General features: G+C 39.8%; 1 long non-coding RNA gene across 1 annotated transcript; it reads right to left on the reverse strand.

Annotated features, from left to right (window-relative positions):
• Positions 1-1,944: 1,944 nt before the first annotated feature.
• Positions 1,945-6,038, reverse strand: LOC134810210 (uncharacterized). The gene is made up of 2 exons (XR_010157738.1): positions 5,861-6,038; positions 1,945-4,610 (listed from the first exon to the last, which is right to left on the reverse strand). It is a non-coding gene; the product is annotated as an uncharacterized LOC134810210 (long non-coding RNA).
• Positions 6,039-6,807: the final 769 nt, after the last annotated feature.

Here is a 6,807-nt window from a genome sequence, read left to right on the forward strand (position 1 = left end):
AGAAAGTTTAAGTGAAAGTCTCCACCCCATACTCCCATCTCTCAATTCCTTACCCAGAGAAATTTGCTGTTAAGTGTGATGTATAGCCTTTTAGCCATTGTTTGTATATACAGTTGGTTGGATGAGTTAAAGGACAAATCCCTAGAAGTAGAATTTTCCAATCAAAGTTTTGTGCATTTCAAATGTTGAAAGAAAATGCCAATTGCATACCAAGCCCTTTAAATGGATTTGATCAACTCATTTAGGCACATGGCTGGATGCAAGTGAAAACCCCATCCGGCCCCATCTCTAGGACAGCATTGGGCTAGCTCAAGTATGGTAGACCAGGGGACAGTAGCACTCCATACCCCAAGGGCTTTGGAAATTTGTAGGAGGAGAGGTATTTTGTTGTCGCCATGACTGGGAGGTTAAAATAAGGGATTGGGAGATTAGGCTTGATGCAGTGCACAGGGCGGTTCCACACAATTAAACGTTGTCTTGTGTCCCACACAATTTACAAATATTTTGGTGGGCATTCATATTGGTGAAGAACCTGCTTATTATTCTGCCCAGAGCCTAACTACATTTTACATATAAATTCAAAGTTGGTTTTTGCTGTTGTTGTTGTTCATGGTTTTAATATACATTGAAGTTTTTAGGAATATAACCACCATGTAAATTGAGAGTTAAAACATTATGGAAAATTGCCTCACTGTGGCATTTAAGCCATAGACCAACATATCTTTATCAGTCTATATTCACTACTAGGGCATTTGCAGGGATTCTATGTATAATCTCTATGCCTAAGCTTATATATTTAGAGCATTATACTGACTTTTAAAAAAACGTGTGGAGTAAATTATATTATTTATTTCACTTAAGGTACATTACAAAATATTTGTTATAAAAGGAGCTGTGTTGGGCCGGGCACAGTGGCTGATGCCTGTAATCCCAGCACTTTGGGAGGCTGAGGCGGGTGGATCACCTGAGGTCAGGGGTTCGAGACCAGTCTGGCTAAAGTGGGCGAAACCCCTTCTCTTCTAAAAATACAAAAATTAGCCAGATGTGCTGGCATGAGCCTATAATCCCAGCTATTCGGGAGGCTGAGACAGGAGAATCCCTTGAACCTGGCGGGCTGGAGGTTGCAGTGAGCTCAGATCATGCCATTGCACTGCAGCCTGGGCAACAAGAGCAAAACTCCATCTCAAAAAAAAAAAAAAAAAAGCTGCGTCTGACAAGGTTGAAACCCACTGCTCCAGAGAGCAGTCACATTTCCTGGTTCAGATGTGCTCTGCTGGCTCATGTGGTCTCTGGTTCTCTGATTCCACTTGGCTGGCTCCTGAGGTGTTCACCTCCTTCTCCATGCCCCAGAACCCATAGGTTAAGAGTTACTCCAAGCTTATACCACAGTCTCAGAGAACATGACCAACACAGGTCCACTCTGCCTTGTGCACTCCAAAGGAACAGGCAAGTTGTTGGCAGAAGAGTTCCTCTCAGTTCCTAGGAGAAAGCAAGTTGACCAACCTAGTGACCATGAAGCACGCCTGAGAGGAGTGAAAACAAGAAGATACTCGCTCCCTGCCTATGCTAACTAGTGCTTTTTGCAGTTGTAGGTATGGAAGGAGAGAGTGCAAGTGTAAGAGATTATTTAGTTGCATTTCAGGATATTTCTTAGTCTCCCTCTTATTCTCCTAAAATGATTTATTACTGTTTTTTGACCTTTGTTTTACATAACATGAAAATCCTTTCTCCAAAATATTGACTTCCTATGGAATTACAAGACTCTGAAATTTTAAAAAGAAGAAATCTGAATCCATCACTAAAATGTCAGCCTCATCCAGAATGCAAGTTCTATGAGTGTAGGGTTCTGCATGTTTTGTTCATCATTCTAGTCCCAGCATGTAGAACAGTACCTAATCTGTTCTCAATGATATTGATTGAATTAATAAATTCAGACATTATGTAAAGAATCCTTTCCTTTTTTTTTAAGTTACAGAGCTGTGACAAATATTCCTCTTATTTCCCCATGCAACTGTGCTTCCAAACGTCAAAAGTCAAACCTTTTTATACAACCTTGTTGAACCCTAATCTCCTAATTTACTCCAGTGTCATGAAGAACCAGTATTGTGCTGGATCGCTGTAACATAGGAATATCGCACAGACTTATGTATAATGAGTATCATCTAGAAATCATGAAATCCCTCTTAGGGCATTTCATTCTTGAAACTGTGTTTTGTGGCCGGGCGCGGTGGCTCACGCATGTAATCCCAGCTCTCAGGGAGGCAAGAGGCAGGAGGATAGCTTGAGCCCAGGAGTTCGAGACCTGCCTGGGCAATATAGCGAGGCCCCGTTCTCCAGAAAATGGAAAAAAAAAAAAAAAAAAAAGACGAAACTGTGTTTTGTTTGTTTTCTTTTTCAGTGTTTCGTCTGCAAATCAAATCTATCACTCTTGTTTCTCTTTTAAAGCAATGTGAAAAATCAAGTGTCCTGCTTATTGACATTGTTAAGATAGAATTGCAGCGTTCTGGGGGTATAGGTCATCAAACTTTGAGCATATATGTGCTGAAAGTTGGTGTGCCCTGGAGTGTGCCAGGCAATTTTCCTTCAGTCTGTGCTGTAATTGGTAGTTTTTGCAGTTTTAGGTGTGGAAGAAGATTGCAAGTAGCAATCTGAAAAATCAGCCTTATCTACTTCAAAAGAAGGGGGATATGACTTAGCATTGTTCCCAGCCTGCTCTGTGTCATCAAAGGCACATGTTTGAAAGACTGGTTGTCTGGCTGGGCGCGGTGGCTCACGCCTGTAATCCTAGCACTTTGGGAGGCCGAGGGGGGTGGATTACCTGAGGTCGGGAGTTTAAGACCAGCCTGGCCAACATGGTAAAACTCTGTCTCTACTAAAAATATGAAAAATTAGCCAAGTGCAATGGCATGCGCCTGTAATCCCAGCTACTCTGGAGGCTGAGGCAGGAGAATCACTTGAACCTGGGAGGCGGACATTGCGGTGAGCCAAGATCATGCCTCTGCACTCCAGACTGAGCTACAGAGCAAGACTTCATCTCAAAAAAAAAAAAGACTGGTTCTCCATTCCTGTAGTAGGCAATGTACCCCACAAAATATCACTGCCCAATCAAAGGCCTATATAAAAGTACTAACTGATCCTAAAAGAAACAGAAAATAACAGGCACTCTTCCTATGTTTCTTCATTTATCTACCTTTGTGGACATCTGCTGAAAATTGTGTATCCACCATAACTCTTACTCAGTTACAATCATAGTATAACCATTGTATTAGGACCTGAGATAGATGCAAAAATAAATATGATGCAGTCTTTGGCCTTGAAGATTTTACAGTGTGGTAGAGAAATATGGATATAGAGATTTACATGCAAAGAAGTCCTTGAATTGGATAGATTCATGTGGAAACACAGAAAAAAGAGTAACTAATTCTTCCTAAAGTGAGTGTTTGGGTAGTGAAAGAAAATTAGGAAAGGCCTCATAGGAATGAGATTTGACCTTGGCCCTGAATAATAAAAAGCATTCAAGTCATAGAAAACACCAAATGTAAGGCTGAGAGTAGAAATAAGGATGATGTCTCTAGCAAATGGAAAGTTTGGAGGACTTAAAGGGAAAAGTGTGGAAATAAGTCAGGAGATGAGACTGAAAGTGGAAGTTTGAAAACTTTTCTTAAAGGATATCATATATTGGGCTGAGAAGTTTAGACATAAGGACTTATCTTATCATATGCTAGATGGAGTGGAGAGAAGACAGGCTGCAGGCATAGTGACCACTAGAACACATTTAGGAAAACTTAGGAGGAGAGATAGCAGGGCAGCAACCTTGGGCATTGGCCTTCAGTAGAAGTGATAACCTCAAAGGCCTCTAGGGCTCTGCAGGTATCTTGAATAATTAAAGGGCTGAGTATAAGGCAACAGAAAGTCGTGGGACCTACAGTGGCAGAAAGACTAGGTGCGCCAAAGCACTCAAATTCAATAAAAAAAGTAACAACGACAACAACATCTTTGTTGAACAAATAGAGCTCATCTGGGGATCAGATTTGTTCTGCAGATGTCAGTTTGCCACTCCTTGATCAATATAGAATGATCTGTTTACTCTCTTTTTGGTACCCTTTCAGAAGAGACGGCATTCCTGATCTTCTCTGGTGAACTATGCTGGTGTTCGGTCACTCTGAAAGTCAAAGACTTTGGTACTTTCTCAACTTCTGCTTCTTTAGTTCAAATTCACTTCCTTTTTTTCTACCTTCAGTGTGGCCACAGATCATTTGGTTCCCCCCGCCCCCATTCTTAGAGTCTTTCATATTTTTTACCTTCCAACTCAAAGTACATTTTGTTTAAAATCAATACATGAAATTATAGTAATAACCACAACCAAGATTTGCATAACACTTCATGCTTAAGATGCATTTTCATCCCCTTCTTTTGAGGTAGATAAGGCAAATTTTTCAGATTAAAAAAAACCCAGACTTCATTTAAATGGCATATGCAAGTCATACAGCTGGAAGATGGCAGTGGAACTTTGGTCTCTCTCACTAAGTCAGTTTGCTCTTTTCTTGACCTCATCGTGCCTCCCATGGCCTCTTTGCAAGTTGGATGACTCATCTGCATATTTGTTCTGTCTAAGTACAGAGAAGAAGAATACTGGTTCAGAACTTAGAAAACAATGGCATTTTAATAAAAATGACACTTTGGACCTTAAAAGCATTAAATTAATCTTTTCTTTAAACCCACAATTTTGTTGACAGTGTGCTAAAATGATGAATATTTTAAAGTTTAATTTTTTTCTTAATATGGAAAATTTATTCCAGTGACTACTTTTAAAACTCTTTAACTTTGAACTCATTCATTTGTTTATCCATCAAATCTTCATTATCAGATATTGTGCTAGAAATACAAAAAGGAATAAAACATGGTTTCTGGCAGCAACTCAAGCTCCAGGTCATTTCTGATTGCCTCCATGCTGGACCCAAGAACTGACTATATTCTGAAGGCTTTTCCCCTAATGCCCCTCTGAAAGGATTTGTACAAATATATCAATATTTTTGATGGGATCATCTCAAGTTTTACTTAACTATAAGCAAAACTGGCAAGCATATAGCATTCTTTGGACAATAGGTAAACAGAAAAATCATGTTGCCTACAAATGTATTTTTAAACCAAAAAATGTGGGGGATGAGGGTGATGATCCAACTCAGAGAACAGCCATTTTCAGTAGATTGTTTTGAAAAAACAACTGATTTGTCTTCTTATTAAGATTCAAGAGAGAATTGCATTTATATAACTTGAATAAACATCTAAAATAATTAAGGATTGCCTGAATTTGAAAATCATGACAGCCAAATTTAAAACAGAGATGGAAGCAGCCAATAGAAGAAAATCAGTTAGTGAAGTACAAAAGAATTTGCAAAACTCTCCCAGAACACAGAAGAAATGGGTAAAAGATTGAGGTGATGAGTGAGATTTAAAAATATGGGGAAAAGATCACAGAGATTCAATCAAGGAATATAGAATTCCCAAAAGAGACAACTGAATTGTTGGGCCAGAAACAAAGATCAAAGTGTTAAGATAAGAAAAGATCCAGAGAAACTCAGTGTAAACATCTAGACATTGAAAGTGTGAATAACATTCCCAATCACATTGTTTTGTCATAACAAAACAATGACAATGCTCAACCATTAAGAGAACGTAAAAATCCTAGACATTTTCACCACCCTGTCCCCCTACTCCTGCCCCCGCCACCCGCAACGCACACAAAATAAAACCAACAACAACCCACCAAGTTATCTACTGTGTCTGTTAGGATTCCTGCAGGAAACAGCAACCACCTCTGATGGTTTCATGAAGAGACTTTAATAAAGGCACTACTTACCGAAAGGATTAAAAGAGCAAACAGGAAGGTGAGGCACCCAGAGACTAGCAACAGCCTGTTGATATCTCTTGGGCTAAAGAAACAAGAAGAGGAAGTAAAGTTAGCAGAGCAGGGGCCCTGTATGTGTTCTAAAATCACAAAGGGACACAGCTGCTGTTAAGAGATTCTGCACTGGGCTAGGGGAAATGGGGAAAAGGTAAGTTCTGACCTCTCTCTCCCCTCCTGCCCTCTGATCACCTGCTGGTACTTTCCATTGCCTGAACCCAGCCCGGGGCCAGCAGGCAAGGGGGCCAACAGAGGCAGAAAACAGCTGTGAGCCTTCTAGTGGTCACAGCAGGGTAGAGAAACATTGAATGGATTTGGAGGGCTGGGTGAGGACTTGAATAAGGAGAATAAGGAGTATATTTATCAAGGATCAAATAACTAGTTCAATTGAGAAATACTCAGTTAGCTTTGGAAAAAAAAATACTATAGTACACGGATTCCATATTGAAAAATACTGTAGTACATTAATTTGTTGTTCATGTGTGAATGAAGTAAAAAAAATAGTCAAGGATAAGCAAGGGCTTAGGGAAACTTCTAGAGGATTCAATGAGTGTAAGACAAACTCAGTCTCTGCTCTCTGAGCTTATATTCATGTTAAAATTAATTTGTAATGAACAGTGTCATGTGCTGGGAGGAAAAACTTCTCCTCTCCCAACTCAGGTCCTACTGGTTGGGGGCCTGTGAATTAAGTGACAATAAACAGATTAATAGGAGAAAAATATATTAGGCATGCAGGAGTACCTTATATAGAGAGTAGCTCCCAGAACAGTTAGAGTCTCTTAGACTATTAGTCTAGTAAGACAGTCTATTAGTCTCTAATAAGAAGGGCAGAAGTTAGAGTTTCAAAGGTTGAAAGGTTCTGATGGGGCTCATTCACACCATTTTTTTGGATTGTCCTGTTG

The sequence above is a fragment of the Pan troglodytes genome, chromosome 5, assembly GCF_028858775.2.
Source record: "Pan troglodytes isolate AG18354 chromosome 5, NHGRI_mPanTro3-v2.0_pri, whole genome shotgun sequence".
NCBI lineage: Eukaryota > Metazoa > Chordata > Mammalia > Primates > Hominidae > Pan > Pan troglodytes.